Source organism: Acipenser ruthenus, chromosome 5, assembly GCF_902713425.1.
Source record: "Acipenser ruthenus chromosome 5, fAciRut3.2 maternal haplotype, whole genome shotgun sequence".
NCBI classification, from domain to species: Eukaryota; Metazoa; Chordata; class Actinopteri; order Acipenseriformes; family Acipenseridae; genus Acipenser; species Acipenser ruthenus.
The window spans coordinates 34,831,959-34,850,238 of record NC_081193.1 but is presented as its reverse complement, the minus strand read 5'-3'; the positions used below and the strand labels follow the sequence as shown (position 1 = coordinate 34,850,238).

General features: G+C 37.0%; 1 protein-coding gene across 7 annotated transcripts in view; it reads right to left on the bottom strand.

The window, feature by feature from the left end:
- LOC117403118 (sodium/calcium exchanger 1-like) overlaps positions 1–18,280 on the bottom strand; it is a 181,645-nt gene that overhangs the window by 101,005 nt on the left and 62,360 nt on the right. The gene's annotated exons all lie outside the window — the stretch shown is intronic.

Genomic DNA, 18,280 nt, shown 5'->3' with positions numbered 1-18,280 from the left:
AACAGAAAACCAGCATTCACTTTATTTTTGAGATCCAAACTGCTCTTTGAAATACAATCATCTATGTCTCTATAAAGCTCCAAAACTCACTTTTCCAAGAGAAAGATTTTGTTTCATTTGAGGTAGAACGAGTATTGATTTTCTACTGCATTGTGTAACATGGTCTTTTATCAGTAGTCTGCTAATTTCATAGAAACTCCATAAACTGAAAGTGTTCTGTGTTTGTGTTTGTGGTTAACAGGACACCAACTCATTTAGCTGTGCAAAATCTCATAAACTATTATAATAAACTAGTAAAAAAAAAATTATAGTAATAATAATTTTTAAAAAAATTAATTAGCACCACATAAAGATCAATAGGTTTCTATTGTTCCATTAATGGACTGTGTAGTATAGATATTGCATGTAGCAAATAGGTTCCTTACTGCTTGCAGCAATGACTATTTGAAGTTCACTCCCTACTATTAAACCAAGGCTGGCACAGCTGTAAGAGAAGACAACACATCACCTGGCAGTATTTATTTATTTGGTATCAGACTAACATACCTTCATTCAAAAGAATAGCCTGGAGAATGTTTTCTGCCGTTTTAACTGATCAACGAATATAGAGAAAAAGCAGCCAGTTATATTTCATATATCTGTTTAAGCCTTTAAATACCGCTGTTAAGGTTTTGAGGAAACTATTTTTGAAGAGGTGGATAACCTTCAAAACAACATTAATCTCTCATTAGCTTTCTCACAAGTCCCTCAAGAAAATCCTCTAACATCGCAGTAGTATTTTTTTTTTTTTACTTGCTGCTTATGATTGATCACCTCATAAAAAAGAGACACAGCACCTTGCCACCTGTATGAATACCATTACATATATCAATTAAATTAAAACCGTCACCATTGTAGCAAATACCTATTGGGCATATTACAAAAGGTTTGTCATTTAAATCTGATTGCTGTTCAGTCTTCTATATTATAGAGGCACATGAGGGCAGACCTTTCATATACAGTACAGGTTGCTCACAGAATTCTAGAACACAGTACTTGTACACACAGTACAACCCCTCCACTGATGGACCCATTTATTCATACTGTTATTGACTAAAGTACTGTATACAGTAAATCCCTAATACCATAATTAAATCAAGAGGTCCACTAGGACTAACAAGTCTCCATTAAGCCAATTAGAATGCTTAGTGTGTTGCAAGCACAGATCATTAGCTCGCAGAAACAAATCTGCTACACCCACTATGAAAGGACCTTCACTGTCAAAGGTGAGCATCATATATGTTCAGAAGAGGAGCTTTGTGTAACAGGAAAGCATGGCACTTAAGAGATCCTTATTTGGTCTTAGGCTTAATTATACTCTTTATCAGCATTCACAGATTATAGGTGCTTTTTTCATCTCTGTAATTAGTAAGCACTCCTTGCCATCCCTGTGCCAAAACTGGATCCAGACTGACAGACGGTGCAGAAACATGGCCTTAGGATAAGCATTAGTAGGCCAAGAGCAATTGGGAACTACTATACTACAGTCCATAGTACAGGCCGTATTTATTATTATTTCAGAATGTTTCATCCAACACAACTTAGAATGGTTCAGATACAAAAATAGATGTTCTTTTTTTTTTTTAATACAGCAAGGTACAACTGTATGTTGTTAAATACAAACGTATGTTGAGTGCTCTGAAATATCATCTGAGTCAGAACCTTCTGACACTCTACACTGTGGATTATTTCTGAGATTCAATATAAATTGTTTATTCTTACTTAGTCAATCTAGGAGCCATTTAACATGACAAAAAAATCTGAAGGGTACAGAATTACATTCCAATGAATGAATCTGCATTGTCAATTTGAAAACAAAAAGAACCTCAATTGAGTTCTTTACACAATTCTAGTGTATTTAGGCGTAACCAGACACTTTTAATTATCAATTATGCAGATGCTTGTCATGCAGCAGAAAGTTTATGTTTACCCCCTCAGGAAATACCATTTATATTTATGCTAAGAAATTATCATAGAAATTAATTAGTTTTAGAAACACAATTAATTATGTAATCCATCAAAAGTTTCCTGTCCATTAAACAAATATTGTGGCACAGTGTGTATGAAAAAAATGACGTATATACCTATATATACCTATATATATATATATATATATATATATATATATATATATATATATATACACACACACACAGACACTTAATATATATCAATAAACTTAATATATACCTATATATACCTATATAATATATATATATATATACATATGTATATATTGTAACCCGGCCGGCACTCACGGTCGTTCGCTTGCCCCTTTTAAAGCAGACCCAGGACACAAGAAATGGGAGTTTAAGCGCTGACGCGCTATTTTTAATACACAAATAAAGCACAAACAAAAATAAACACCTAGCTCCTTGTTGGAGCACTGACTATACAGGCAGGTCCCTGACTAGCTCGCAGGACGGCTAAGCCGTTTACCTGCCAAACAAACACATCAAACCACACAGGTTTAACACAGAAACTAAAAGGTTTTCAAACTACCTTTTCTTTGTACGCTTGACCACACTATCAAGCGGGCTTCTAAACACACTAGCAGCCCTGAACAGACTGGCTGCTTTCTTTATATACCCTGCACATGGCTCTAATTTACAATGATCACCAGGTGCAGGGGATAATTACTAATAAAACAATTAACAAAACAATAAAACAATTAAACAAAATGTGCATATGCACATGTTTTCTGCAGGGAGAATATTAACCCCCTCCCTGCTGTGTTACAATATATATTGTAAGATATATATACACTACCGGTCAAAAGTTTTAGAACACCCCCATTTTTCCAGTTTTTACTGAAATTTAAGCAGTTCAAGTCCAGTGAATAACCTGAAATGGTACAAAGGTAAGCGGTAAACTGCCAGAGGTTAAAAAAAGTTTAGTTCTGAAAAATAATGTACATTTCAGTGTTATACAAAAAGGCCTTTTTCAGGGAACAAGTAATGGGTTAACAACTTACAGCTGTTCTGCAGCAATGGAAGTAAATTAAGCCTTGAAAGTTGATGCTAACAATTCCTACAGGTGTCCCAACTTTTGTTGATTACTTACAAACCCTCTGTCTGTATAAAAGCAGTGTTGGAACAGACTGTGTTGCTCTTATTGTATTACTTGTATTGTAACGCTTGAAATGTTTTTGCTTACGATTGTAAGTCGCCCTGGATAAGGGCGTCTGCTAAGAAATAAATAATAATAATAATAATAATACACCCTCTTAAGCATTATTTGGACAGTATTGTACTGCAGGAAGTAGTATATTGCTCTCATAATGGCGAGAAAAAGGCAATTAACAAAGGAAGACAGACAGACCATTATAACCCTTAAAAGTGTAGGTCTTTCCTTTAGAAAAATTGCAAAGAAAGCCAAGGTGTCAGTGAGTACAGTTTCCTACACCATCAAAAGGCACTTGGAAACTGGAGGAAACTCTGACAGGAAGAGGTCTGGCAGACTCAAAGCCATAACAGAATCAGAAGACAAGTTTCTGAGAGTCAACAGCTTGCGTGATAGGCGGCTCACAGGACAACAGCTTCAAGCACAGCTTAACACTGGTCGAAGTAAGCAAGTCTCAGTTTCAACTGTGAAGAGTAGACTTCGAGCTGCAGGTTTGACAGGTCGAGTGGCAGTAAGAAAGCCATTGCTAAGATGGCAAAATAAGAAAAAGAGGCTTGCCTGGGCCATGAAGCACCGCCAGTGGACTACTGAAGACTGGAAGAAGGTCTTATGGACCGATGAATCAAAATTTGAAATCTTCGGTTCATCACGCAGGGTTTTTGTACGCCGTCGAGTAGGCGAAAGAATGGTTCCTCGGTGTGTGACACCAACTGTCAAACATGGAGGAGGAAGCGTGATGGTCTGGGGCTCTTTTGCTGGATCCACAGTCGGCGACTTGCACAGAGTGAGTGGCAACCTGAACCAAAACTGCTACCACAGCATTTTGCAGCGCCATGCAATACCCTCTGGTATACGCCTAGTTGGTCAGGGGTTCATCCTACAGCAAGATAATGACCCAAAACATACCTCCAGGCTATGTCTATCCCTGATTACACTGCAAATCCAATTAAAAAGGGCACTGTACTTCACCCCATAGATCTCTACATTAACCAGCCATCAGCAGACAGATTAAATACTGGAACCACAGGTGCTTGCCTCTACTCTTTACTTAGCTTAAATTCATTCATTCTAAAAAATAGAGCTCAGCCATGGATGAATAACGAGATCCTAGAGAATATTAGCTTTAGAGATCAACTCCTAAATACTTTTTAAAAAGATAGGAGTAAAATTAAAGTGTACTTCGACTTTTGCAAATTGAGGAATAAAGCTCAAAGAGATATTAAAAAGGCAAAATCTGATTATTTTAGTGATCAAATTATTAAAAACAAGACTAATTCCAAAAAGTCATGGCAAGAACTGAAAAGGCTAGGTTACAGTGAGAAATCTAAAAATCAGTGTAATGTGATTTTGGAAATTGATGGTGAACTTTGTTATGATTCTAACAAGGGGACTAATATTATGAATACTTAATACACGAATATGGCTTCTGTGCTGGTCTTAGATATTTAAAGACTTTTATAGAACTACAGGAGTTGTGCTAAATAGTTTTAAATTACAACCTATATGTGATAGTTTTATATATGAACAACTTTGTGTTCTGAATTCTTGTAAAAGCACTGGGCTAGATAACATTTCATTTTTGAAAGACGTTGCCAGTGAAATAAATTTTCCAATTACATTTATTGTAAACATATCTATTACCACAAATACTGTACCTAATGATTTTAAACTAGCAAGAGTTAGACCTCTCTTCAAGAAGAACAAAAGAGAGGAAGTTGGAAATTACAGACCTGTTAGTATTCTCTCATCAGTATCCAAAGTAATAGAAAGATCAGTGCATACTCAATTAGAAAGTTATTTAATAGTCAACAAAACATTGTATGAGTTTCAATCAGGATTCAGAGGAGGATTTTCTACAGATACATGTCTTATTCATCTTACAGATTATATTAGATCTGAAATTGACAAAAGCAACTATACAGGCACTTATAGACCTACAAGAGGCCTTTGACACTATTGATCATAATAGTTTATGTGAGAAACTAGAAGCAATGGGTGTAGGGTCGATTATGTGGTTCAAATCATATCTTAGAAACAGGAAACAGTCAATGTCAATGGCGTTGAATCAAAGTTTATAAGCATTTATTGTGGAGTACCACAGGGAAGTATTTTAGGCCTTTTGTTGTTGTTTTTTTACATTAATGACATGCCAATAAGTGTTAAATGCAAGCATCTACTTCATGCTGATGACAGTGCTATATTAGTATCAGGTAAAGATCCACAAGAAATTGGCAAAATATTAAGCTGTGAATTAGAATCATGCAGTCAATGGCTTATAGACAATAAACTGTCATTGTATTTGGGAAAGACTGAAGCTATCCTGTTTAGCTCTATGAGAAAAGGAAAACACACTGTGAACTTTGTCGTGTCATGCAATAATGTGTATATAGAAAGAAAAAGCTCTGTTATCTTATTTATAACTGTATTGTGCCAACGGTAAATAGCTCAGCTATGGATACTTTTTATTTCACTGGCATACAGATATGGAATTCACTCCCAAACCATATTAAGACTTTGAACAGCATGAATGTTTTTTAAGAAGGAGGTAAAGTAATATCTAATAGGAGACTTCAGTCAGAAGAAACAATGTCTTCCTGAATGCCCGTGCAACCCATATTATAACATTTTCATTTTAATATGTAATTTTTTTATATATGGTTTCCACCCTTTTCATTTCAACAGGACCCCAATGGAAATAAGTCGACTTAGTTGACTTTTTGGGTCATCCTGGGTATTAGGTCGACATACTATCTGTTTTTACAATTTTTATGTACATTTTTGGACTTTGTAAGAATTGTCTCACTGCTGATCTGTTTTATTGAGGTTGAACTTGCTCCATTGTATTCAATAACTGCTTTCTTTTTATGAACAATGTACAGCACATTTGAAATTACCAGTCAGTCACAACTGCTCAAAAAACAAACAAACATAGTGGATATTTGTATTTCTGCTGAATAATGGAGCCATATTATTTAATATTTCCAGGCTGCTTTATTCACTTGGATACCAAAAGCTACAATCTCAATATTCTGGAACCTGTAAGAAATGACTTGACATCTGCTACATTTGTTGTAGAACATATGGGTATGAATACAAAAATAATAATCCATGTTCATATAGTTTGTGTATGTCTTGTTTTGTGGAATAATTGGTTTATAGAGCACTTACAGCATATATAGTATATAAGAAAACGTATCATTTTTAATTCTCCCTTCCCTACCACCTCACAGATTGCACCAACAAGCCTGTTGTACAATCAGCAACATAGAGTTCAGTGGCTTCAACAATGCGGTCTTTAGTGATGTCTCTATCAATGGAACATTAGCATTATTGCATCACCAGAGAAAAGAAACTGGCAGAACACTCTCCACTGTTTCAGCCTGAGACTTTCACACCACCTGCCTCACATGATTAATATTGATAGAACCTCCTGCAGTAATAATGGCTTGGCAAAGTATAGATTGCATCAAACATCCAATTGCACCAATTCTATTTTTTGCTGGAACCTCCTGCAGTAATAAGGACCTGGCAAAGCAGAGATTGCATCAAACATCCAATCTCATATATTCAATTGCCATATAGCACCAGCTTTATCAGGCCTGTTAATTTACACAAAAAATGCACTTTGAGTAAAATAAATCTGTTAATGGTAATGTCTGTTGGTACTTATTACAGTATGTGACAAAAGCTTGTTACTTAGCATTTCATTTTAGTTTCATTTTGGTGCAAGAACCTTGATATATTTAAAAAGAAAAAATGTATGATGTACAGTTCATTGCACACCATATAAATAGGTGCTTAACCATGTATTGCATTGGAGGACAGATACTGGAAAAATCCTATAGTTTGAATGGAAGTTGGAATACGACCTGCACTGCATAAAAGAATATTACACACATTTTTCATAGTTTTATATTGCGTGCTATTTTTAAAACTTATGTTAAAAGCCATTACAAGCATCTCTGAGTTTGACAATTTAATCCATGTCACAAAAATTAAACACTTATAGGAATTACACCCTTGTTCCAGGTCACCACCAATAATAACACTGTCTAACAATTTTTTTTTTTTTTTTTGGTTCCTGGGTAGTAAGTGTTATTTCCTAATTGCTTATGCCTCAAAAGTATAGAAAATGGCTATTATTCCCCACAAACTTTGCTTTTGTGACCAGGACAGTGATATTTTGAAATGTACCTATTTTCCAGAACATTCCAGATAGATTCAGTGCTGAGTAAACTTGGAGTAACTTCTAGAACTTTCTAGAACTTTCCAGTAATATAAATAGTAGTATAAATACAGGGGCCTTAAGCCCACCAGTTCAGTTTAGTTCCAGCTGCCTAAGTGGATACATATCTGCATTTTTCTGAGATGGCATCAAGGTCATAGGAAACTTCAAAATGGTGGCATTCCTGATGGGTCTCCAAGGTGGTTTTACCAAGTTTCCCTGCTATCTTTGCCTTTGGGACAGCAGGGACACCAAGGCGCACTACCACAGGCGGGACTGGCCACAGCGGACCGAGTTCTCTGTGGGGAGGAACAACGTCAAGTGGGAGCCACTGGTGGACCCCCGGAAGGTGCTGATGCCACCACTGCACATCAAATTGGGCGTTATGAAACAATTTGTCAGAGCTCTAGATAAGGAGTCGGCAGCCTTCAAGTACCTTCAAGACTTCTTCCCTAAGCTGTCTGAGGCAAAGGTCAAAGCCGGTGTCTTCGTCGGACCACAGATAAAGAAGATCCTGGAGTGCAATGAATTCCCCAAGAAGCTCACTAGTAAGGAGAAAGCGGCTTGGAACAGCTTTGTTGCAGTGGTTCGGGGCTTCCTGGGCAATCACAAAGCCGAAAACTATGTGGAGCTGGTTGAGACTCTGGTGAAGAACTACGGCACAGTGGGCTGTAGGATGTCCCTCAAAGTCCATATCCTTGATGCTCATCTTGATAAATTCAAGGAGAACATGGGAGCGTACTCGGAGGAGCAAGGCGAGCGCTTCCACCAGGATATACTGGACTTTGAACGTCGCTACCAAGGACAGTATAACGAGAACATGATGGGAGACTACATTTGGGGGCTGATTCGTGAAAGTGATTTACAGTATAATCGTAAATCTCGAAAAACTACTCACTTCTAAATCTTTTGTAGTCATTTTTGTATTACTTTAGTATAAATACATGTTAATTTGGATTCATATGTTGTTTTTTTCTGACTTTATGTGAACGAAAAGACACAAATTCGCCCGTTTTCTCATTGGAAATAGGTAAATTTCAAAATATCACTGTCCTGGTCACAAAAGCAAAGTTTGTGGGGAATAATAGCCATTTTCTATACTTTTGAGGCATAAGCAATTAGGAAATAACACTTACTACCCAGGAACAAAAATTGTGTTACATAGTGTAATCCTACTTGCTCCAAGAAGCCATGTCCATTAACACCCTCATTAACCAAAAAGGGGCCCTCAGAAACTAGTCTGTACTCTGCTCCCTAAAACTCTAGCAGAATGGTTTTATTAAAATCATTTGACAATAAAGTTGCTGTTACTTTTCAAATGTCAACCTAGAGTTATAAGAAAACTTAAATCTTGGGTTATTAAAAAACACTAAAACTATACTTTCCTACCTCACAGTTATACAGATTTCATTAGCTACTTGTCCCAGAACATGACAACCTCAGAACAGACAGATGGATTTATCTGAGATCTGGTTATTTTCCTCATCCTCACTTTTGATGTAATTATGAAGGACACCATAATCTCTGTTTTGAGCATCTTTAAAAAAGACTGTAATATAATTTACTATTAAAATGGTCCTAAGGAAAGGGACTTCTTACTGTGACCTTTCAGGTTAGCTTAATTCTACATGACAAATACATGACTACAGGTATGTTAAGTGTACCCTACCCTTAATCAGTTAACCCTACAAAACCACAAACGACGGCATGTTTTGCTGTGTTTAACATCACAATCTGCAGAGAGTAGATCATCACCTTCAATAAAGGCCTCTTACTAGAGTTACAAATGCCAGAGTTACGTCACAGTTTTGTAGATTTAAAAGAGGGAAAACCATAAACACTCAAAGACATCCCATGATGGTAGTGCTCATCACACATCACAGACAAAGGATAATATCTCTGCCAGTAATGGTGTTTACAGGTATGTGTCAAGTCCTACAGCAAATTGTAATTTTAAAATAAGGTACAGTAAAAAAAAAACGACTCCAATTGCATGACTTTCCTGTCCCTAAAATAGTGAAGCACTTACCTGTATAAACCTATAAACCTTTTTTTTTTATTTATTTTATTTTTTTATAAAAGTCAGTTTGGACCCTTTTTTGTCTTGTGGATGATGGAATCATTAATTAAGCCCACGTGAATACACAAGTACTGATTCAGCTACCAGCCTGCTTAATGGGATATGTGCATTTCAAAATTAATGTGCAGTATTACCCAACATTTTGAAGACCTTCTGAATTATAATATTGCAGTCACATACAGCATACTTATGTTACCACTGAGTTTTGTCATTAACAATGTATTTCTACATCAACGCGCAGTGCAGCCCTGCAGAATGGCAATATTCATTATGCATGAAGGTGATTATTTCTCCACATGATTTTTCATTCCTTTTTTTTTTTTTTTTTTTTTTTAAACAACTCATTTTAAAGATGGCTCCACTCCCAAAAGGCAAGGGCATGTTACATGCAAATTTAAAAGATAAAACCACAGTACTATAGAGCATTTACTCTTTGTCAGGTGCATATAGATATTAAACCACAGGTTATTTTTATTAATTTTCTGAAACAAGATACAGAAGACAAGCACCTCACCCTCAGATAAAATAAACTAAAATACTAGATCCTAAAAATAAGGCCATAATAATGTGATTATCCAAAAATGTCTTCCTGCTACAGTTTTTTGTCCCAGTGCTTACACAAATTAAATATTGCTACCATAGCTAACCCTGGTCCAACCCTTCCTAGATATTATCCTACCTAAAAATATAATCTTTTTGAGGGTGTGCAGGACCAATGTCTCAGCAGGACCTTCAGAGATCAATGATCGCATGCTGTTTTCAAAGAATATTGGTCTTTTAAAAACTGATACATTTTGTTCAGTTCTGCCCATTAATAATACCATTAACATCTTAATACAGCGACGGTGGTGAAGTTAGTCAAACAGTCATTTCACAATCCTAAAGCAGTGCATAGACAATACTATATATATATATAAAGGTAGTGAACAAAAAAATGGAAACACCAATGTAAAGTCACTTAATAGGGCGTTGGGCCACTATGGTATCCCACTGTGGAGTTCTCGGCGGGCCATTTTTGATGAAACTGGCTGCTCGCGCCCCAGGTTGAAATTTGCAGTCAATTGATCTGCAGTTGCTCGCCTGTTTTGCCTTGCACTTCTAATTAATGCACGGATATCACAATCCTGGAGTATGCGCTTCCGCCCACTGTTCCCCTTTGCTGATGATGTCTTTCCCTCGGAGTTCCATGCGGACATCACCTTAGACACCGTTGCTCGTGAAACATCAGCAAGTTGAGCTGTGTTGGTCACTGAAGCTCCTGCCAAACGTTCCCCAACAATCAGCCATGGTAGCCATAATTATAGGCAACCAGGCCTGTCCAGCATTTTTATACATGACCCTAAGCATGCTGGGATGTTAGTTGCTTGCTTTTGCCCTTGCTTTCAATATACTTGTGTCCCTTATTTACCCAGGTGTTTCCATTTTTTTGTTCACTGCCTGTATGTGTGTATATATATATATATATATATATAAACACACACACACATACAGGTAGTGAACAAAAAATGTATCTATATATATAGTGTGGGGGAAGATTATGGAGGGGAAATACATAGGACAACAAATATACCCTTTGTAATCATTTGTAGTCCTGATGTGTAAAACAGGGACGTCAGGACTACATAATCCAGAATGCCATGCACTCTCAATTAAGCAGGAAATGAGAAGCACCTGGCAATGATTAAAATGGAAGTATTTAATCAGGTCCGGGTTGTCTGTCTGAGAGCTATGACCTGCACATAGACCAGAATTAATGAACCTGAAGGAAAAGGTACATTCAACTTGTGTTGCGAAAAGCAATCTTGTTTTGGTTATTGAGAAACGGCTTAGCCGTCCAGTATTTAGTTAGAACTTGGGGGAAAGTTTAGTTATATACTCCTACCCGGAGTTAGGGTTTGTTTTGTTTTGATTTGCTTTATTGTTTGTGAAATAAACATACAGGCACTGACCTGTTTTGGAAAAAAAACACTTACTATTGTCTGGGCGCTTGTTTTCACACTAGAGGACAGTGGAAAAGACCAGAAGTTGGCAAAGCACATTCCACTTTGCCACATATGGTTCTGCACTAGTTGTCTGAGTGTAAAAATAAATAACAAATTAGCTGACAAACATGGAAGCAGAACCACAAGGGCTCCTACAAACCGCTGCGACCCAGCAAAAGGCTACCCGAGCACAGCAGGAGGCTACCCGGGTCCAACAAGAAACAAACCAATTGCTATGAGAAGAACAGCTACGCAAAACCCACATGTTACAGCGGGAAATTCAAGCTCTGATGGAAAAACTTGAGGCGGTTACCAGTGGGACACAACCTGGGTCTCACCATATCCGAGCGAGTCATTATAAACAGAAAATAACAACCACGGATGATGTAGAAGCACACCTGACAACGGTTGAGCGTACCCCTGAGAAGGCTGGCCGGCTGCACAATGGATTGGGCTGCTGGCACCCTTCCTAATCTGAGATGCATAAAAAGCTTGCTACGATTTGGAACCAGACCAGGAGGCCAACTACACAAGGTTAAAGGCGGAGATACTGGCTCGACTTGGGGTCACTGCTGCGGTCCACGCCCAGAGGTTCCACGGCTGGACATACCAACCAGACAAATGTTCGCCCTAGTACATCTCGCCAGAAAGTGGTTACAGCCAGAGGTCCACTCAACTGCGGAGGTTGTACAACAACTGGTCATGGATTGATTTTTGCGGGGGCTTCCGCCCCGATTATGGAGATGGATCGGCGATCCCAGATCCCGAAGGCCCGGAACCACGGCGGAACCAGAAAGACATGGGGACACTGGGGAAAATATGGGTGTATTAAGCCAACTGGACACGAGAAGGGCTATAAATAGTTTCTCAGCAAATCGATAAAATGCTTTAGGTGTCAGGAGACCCAGCATATAGCTGCCCAATGTCCACTTGAGGACGAGCCGATGCAATGCAATGTAGGGGAAAGAGAGGAGGGTAACTCATTGTTCTCTTGTGTTGTGGTTTCTGTATTAACTGGAGTACAGACTAACTGCAAGCATTTATGCCTCACAGTGGTAGAGGGAAATAAAGTTAAACAGGGAAGCAGAAGGACAGAAGGACATCCTTTGGACATGGTCTTATCCTTTTATGTTGTAAAAAAAAATCTACTGAGAAATAAGTCCCCAGAACCTCTAATTGCAACAATCATTTTACAAGTCCCATCTCCACATTAGTTCATTCTAATGTAATATTGCAGCAGTCTTCCACACTGTGATGAGAACACTTCAGTTTCGCTTGTCATGGTTCTTGAATGTTTTTGCAGTTTATTAATCCACGTGGGGAGTATTTTAATATTAAAAATAGCATTCAGCACAATGTGTTGGAGTTTAATTGGAAAACTGTGTTGACAACTGTGCCAGCCCTGATTTTAGCTCTATGCTAACAAACCAGTGGAACGTTTCATCTGCACACATTATAACATATTACAATATTATACTGCTTCGACAGTTAATGTACAATGGTCACACATTCACAATCACAATTTAGAGGCCTAAACTTGCAAATTGTTGCTGATCATAAGCTGTTAACAGCTTATATTGTGTGTTACTGACTGAGGACATGAAATGCAAATTTAACTTAAACACAAAACATGTTGGTGTTTAGCCCGATTTTACTTTACTTAAAGCAGAGCAAAAAAAATGAAATGTACGAAGAAAAAAAAAAAAACAGTTTTGGAAAACATTCACATGCCCTCTGAGAAGGCTAAATTGAAGTATACCATGATGTTATTGTGTTTAAAATAGATAAACAGACATTAGAAAAACAGCCATACTCCATGCTGTATATTATTATACAATCCCCCCTAGAACCATTCATATTTACAGAAAAGGCCTCCACAAACAGAAAAAGGCAGAGCATTTTTCCCATCATGTAGTCCATGGCACAGCTATAAATACTGTAGAACTTCAGATTTTAGCAGCATTCCTTCGTAGGAAGACAGGAAAACACATCAGTTGCTTTGCTTTTTAAGCAGTAAAAGACCTTGCAAATTCCAGATACCACAAAGATGCCATCTATAATATTGTTGACCTATGACAATCTATGCTGCATCTACATTAGCCTCCAGCATCGTCAGTTTAGTCTTTCTATACTGTACATTACAGAAATGCTGGTTGCAAAACATCTTGTTATTACAAACGTCCTGTAGATAGAGCTCAAAACACTGTTACAGTACATCAGTATACTGCAGTTATCCTTAAGTGGTAAAGTTCCCTCTCTTTCCTGTATGTTCTAAGGAAGAAAAGCACTGCAAAATCTAAGGAACACACCCATCCTTCAAACTCCAATTTTAGTTGTGTTGATGCTATGTTTCTCAATATGCTATGTGTCAAGAGGAGGATTCATTTTTCACATAATATACCTGATGCCAGCTTGTCTAAACATGAGGTCAGAATCTCCAGTTCAACGAACCGACTAGTGAAGAAATCTTCCGGTATTCTATATATGTCACTGATGCACTTAGCAGTGTCATTACTGTCATTTAAAGTTGCCATGACTACTGGTCTACCTTAAAACTCTATATCATCAGTGCTCTTCATCTTAAAAACAGAGAGCACAAAAGACATGGTACAAACATACAGTTGCATTATCCTAGAAATAAAGTAGCAATTTATATTGATATTTTGTCAACATTTATTTTGTGTGTTAACATTATTTTATATCTTCATAAATGTGTAATGTAATAAGATAGTGTTGGCAATACGTGTAGCTACTCTATGTAAATGCATTTTTGCAATGCCATGCTGAAACCAGAAAGGCTTTTTAAAAAAAGATATTATTATTATTATTATTTGTTTATTTAGCAGACGCCTTTATCCAAGGTGACTTACAGTGACTAGAGTGTGTGAACTATGCATCAGCTGCAGAGTCACTTACAATTACATCTCACCCGAAAGACGGAGCACAAGGAGGTTAAGTGACTTGCTCAGGGTCACACAATGAGTCAGTGTCACAAAGCTGTTAAACAATGCGTAAAAGCTATTTAATAGCCGTCAATAGTCATCTCCTTTATGAAGGCCTTAAGGAGCTTCAGATCTTCCACTGTCTTTTTTTTCTTTACACTTCATGGAACTACACAATCCATTGTTTGATCTCCCAGACATGGCTTTTCCCTTTGATTTAGTCTAAAGGACTCTGAAGGTGAACAGCCCAGTAGACACTCATTTTCCAAGTCTTCAGTTATGCTGTAATTGCACCTGAACCCAGCCTGTAAGCTGTGATCATGACCTAAAGGAAGATACCACGTTCACCCTTTGATTCTGGCTCCTTCTTGAGGCAGACACTTCCTGCTGTCTCTCTTCGTTTCTGCAAAAAACCAAACTAAAAAAACCCCATGTGTTTTCATGGATTAATCAACACTAAAATACAGAGAAAAAGCAGGCATAGGCAATATAGCAAATATTTAGCTATGACTGTGCTCACATTCACCTCTTTCTCTCTGAATTAGAAATCTAATGGAACACCAGACACTGCCTTAACCAATCATGATGCAGCATTGCCAGTCAATGGTAAAGACAAAACACTGCTTCACTTTGATTGCAGTAGTCTGCCACAGCTATGTTTTAAACTCAAAATAAGAATGTTTGTTTTGAGGAAATACAGCAGCGATAAGGATTATACATCTGCAGGTCGTTAACTACACAGGGAGGCTATAAAAGTGAAATGATAATTCAGAAACCGCACAAAACATGTGGTATTCTTGGTTTTTAGAATAAATATGAACATTACCTAAAATTCAAGAATTCTGATTAATAATTTCATATGTTTTGCAGATTCTGACCCTGGAAATGTTTAAGTTAAGTAGCCATATTTTTTAGCTAATGTCTTTATCAGTGTAATGAAAAGTTAAATAAAAATGGAACTAGCCTCAATAAAAACTGTCTGTCTTACTGTGCAGAAATAAATGAATATACCAAAACAAAATGATTCATTCACCATACACAGACATTAACCACTGTGCAACTTTAATCTACCTGAATTATTGCTTAAATGCAGAGATTCTGCAGAAAACTTGCTTCTGGTGTAGAGATAGGTCAGGGATATCTATGCTAAAAGGCAATAGAATCAACTGCTATGTAAGTAAACACATCTTCATATCGGTCACTGTGGTGGCTGTTACTTTGTAGAAAAAGCCCATATTCATCTATATAACTATAAAAAAAACCTCCATTGAAGACACCTCATTGCTTTACCCAAATTGTATTGTGACATAGGGTCTATATTATGAATTATTCGACAGAGATTTGTATCATTATTAGACTAGTGATAAGGTATCATGTCATACAATAGCCTCATTACATGTCAATGCCTTAGCTACAGTGTGTGTGGAATCTCAAGGACAAAATGTATTTTGTGGTGCACTTTGCACTTTACAGTGTCAAATAGGCCTAAATGTGTAGTTATACTTCAGCCATAAAATCATTTTATGTCATAAAAGTAGCACAGTTAAGTGTAATATTTTGGTTAAACGGTACTGTACTGCAACCGTGTAAGTGACACTTTCCAGAGTCCTTTTTTATAAATTGAATACTATATGGGTCAAAATATATTACCACACAACAATATGTCTCAAGTTGGTTTTGAGCCATAATGCTCAAGTGGCACATATTTTTGTGTTGTAATATATTATTATTTAATATATTCTATGTTTCTTAAACCTGCACCTTCTTTCTTACGCGATATTGCTAATATTATAGAGACCATTATTGAGAATTATATTGAGAACTTTCTAAGAAATATTTAAAATGACGTTTTACAAATTACAACAAAACAAATGTCGTCAGACAACGGCGGTGTAGCTATAATATTGTTGTTCAATCCAAAAGATTTCCTGAAATAGTTTGGAAAGCGTTCCATTATATTTGTGTAGGGTATTGTGACAGGGTAGTCGAGGGCTGACGTTCCCAGGCCAGACAGCTGACAGAGACAACACAGACAGGGACTCGGGTGAAAAGCGCATTGCGGCGCCGTTTTTATTAAGACACAAATAAAATAAATATTTAAACAAAAAACACTGCTCACGGAGCTAAATAAAAGTTTGAACAAAAACAAATCACGAACACAGAACACCAAACAAATACTGTGCTGGTCTGCCCAGCACGAGTAGCAATTGCTTGCTTTCTTTTTACTTTCTGTTTCATTTTCTTTACCTCGTTCTCCCGTACCTCCTTTCTGTACACCCCACCCTGAACACGGAAAGCTGCAGGCTTATATATATGTGAACATCTCTGAACTAACACTAAATTAATCAATTTCGGAGATGGTCACATTCTACACAAGGTTTTAGTTTGCATGGCTTGACAGTCAATAATCACCGACTGCCGACCATGTATTCACACAAGCTGTCTGGCAGAGGACAAGCTGTTAGCACTGCCTCTGCCAGACCACATTTAAACCAAACAATAACAATAAAACGGTGTGTTTTTAACTAAAACACAAAATATATTTCCTTTTTAAATCATAATGCATAGTTGTCTTAAACACAAAATACATTTAAACCATACGTTCTAAAATAAACATAAACAATACATTTCTCTTTTAAATGATACAATGCATTCACCCGTGCTTAAACAAACAACACATTTATTTGCAAGAACACATTTGCGGTTAACCCTTTCGAATATGCTGCTATAAAGCAGAACCGATGATTACATTGGGAGTCACAGTATTTAGTCGATGGCAATTATTTTAACAGTCCTTATTCTTCTGGCAGTCTTTGAAAATAAAAAAAGATGTATTAGTAACCTTTTAACAACCCTAATCATGTATTACATAAATATGTCACTTTAAAAAATGTTACCAGGTTGCCCAGCTAAACTTTTTTTTCCATACCCTTTGGAGAATGTTTCTTATCCTGCTGCTAGACCAGTGGTCGCTAAGCAAAGCAGTGTGCTGCTTCTTAAAGTCTTAAGTAATGGAAAAAGTGCTTGAGTTTATGCAGCTTTTCAAAACAAGGACCGGTGCCAGGACAAGAAAGAAAGAGAGAGAGAGGGAGTGAGAGAGAAAAGAAGCGAATGGAAACTTAGGCCAGTGATTTTTTTTTTTTTTTTTAATTTTTTTTTACTGGATGGGTATTTCCATGGTTCAAAAAATGAATCAATTGAGCTTAAAAAGAGCAACATTTACCTTAGTCAGCAAGCATTACATTGTAAACTGTTTGATGGTATGTATAAAGATCTGTTGGTGTGTTTCTGTCTGACAACGAGTCATCATGTTAGAAGGAAATGCTGCTTTCATCAGTGACAGTCAACCAACTTGTTATAAAGGAGGCTTGTGTCTTGTCAGGTTCATAAACAAGCATTTGAAAGGTCATCAAACTACATGTTAGATTTCATAACTGCACAAATAAAAGCTTTTAAAAGCAATTATATAGTATTTTTCCAGCTTGAAACGAAACGAAATATTTAATCTTTGTATATTTGTTTTTACAAATCCACATCATACCGTATATAGTCTTGCTTTAATGATGTTCGCTAAACTTCCAAGAAGTGCACATAGCGTCACTTTAGAACTGGTTTTGAACTGGTGTACATTTTGCAGGTTCCACTGTACTGGAGGGCAGAAAAAAAAACATAACTTGAAAATGAACGAAAAAAACAAATTGCTTTAAAAAAAATTTTGAAAATGTCAATATGATACAGAACTCAGACATATAGACACATTTGTAGGAGAAATCTGAACTGTTTCCAGCTCTTCGAGAAAAAAACAAACTGCAGGCTAAAAGACAGTTGGGGTTTTCCAAGACCTTTGAGGCTATGGGCCTAATGGCACCTACGGAAATAAATCTGTACA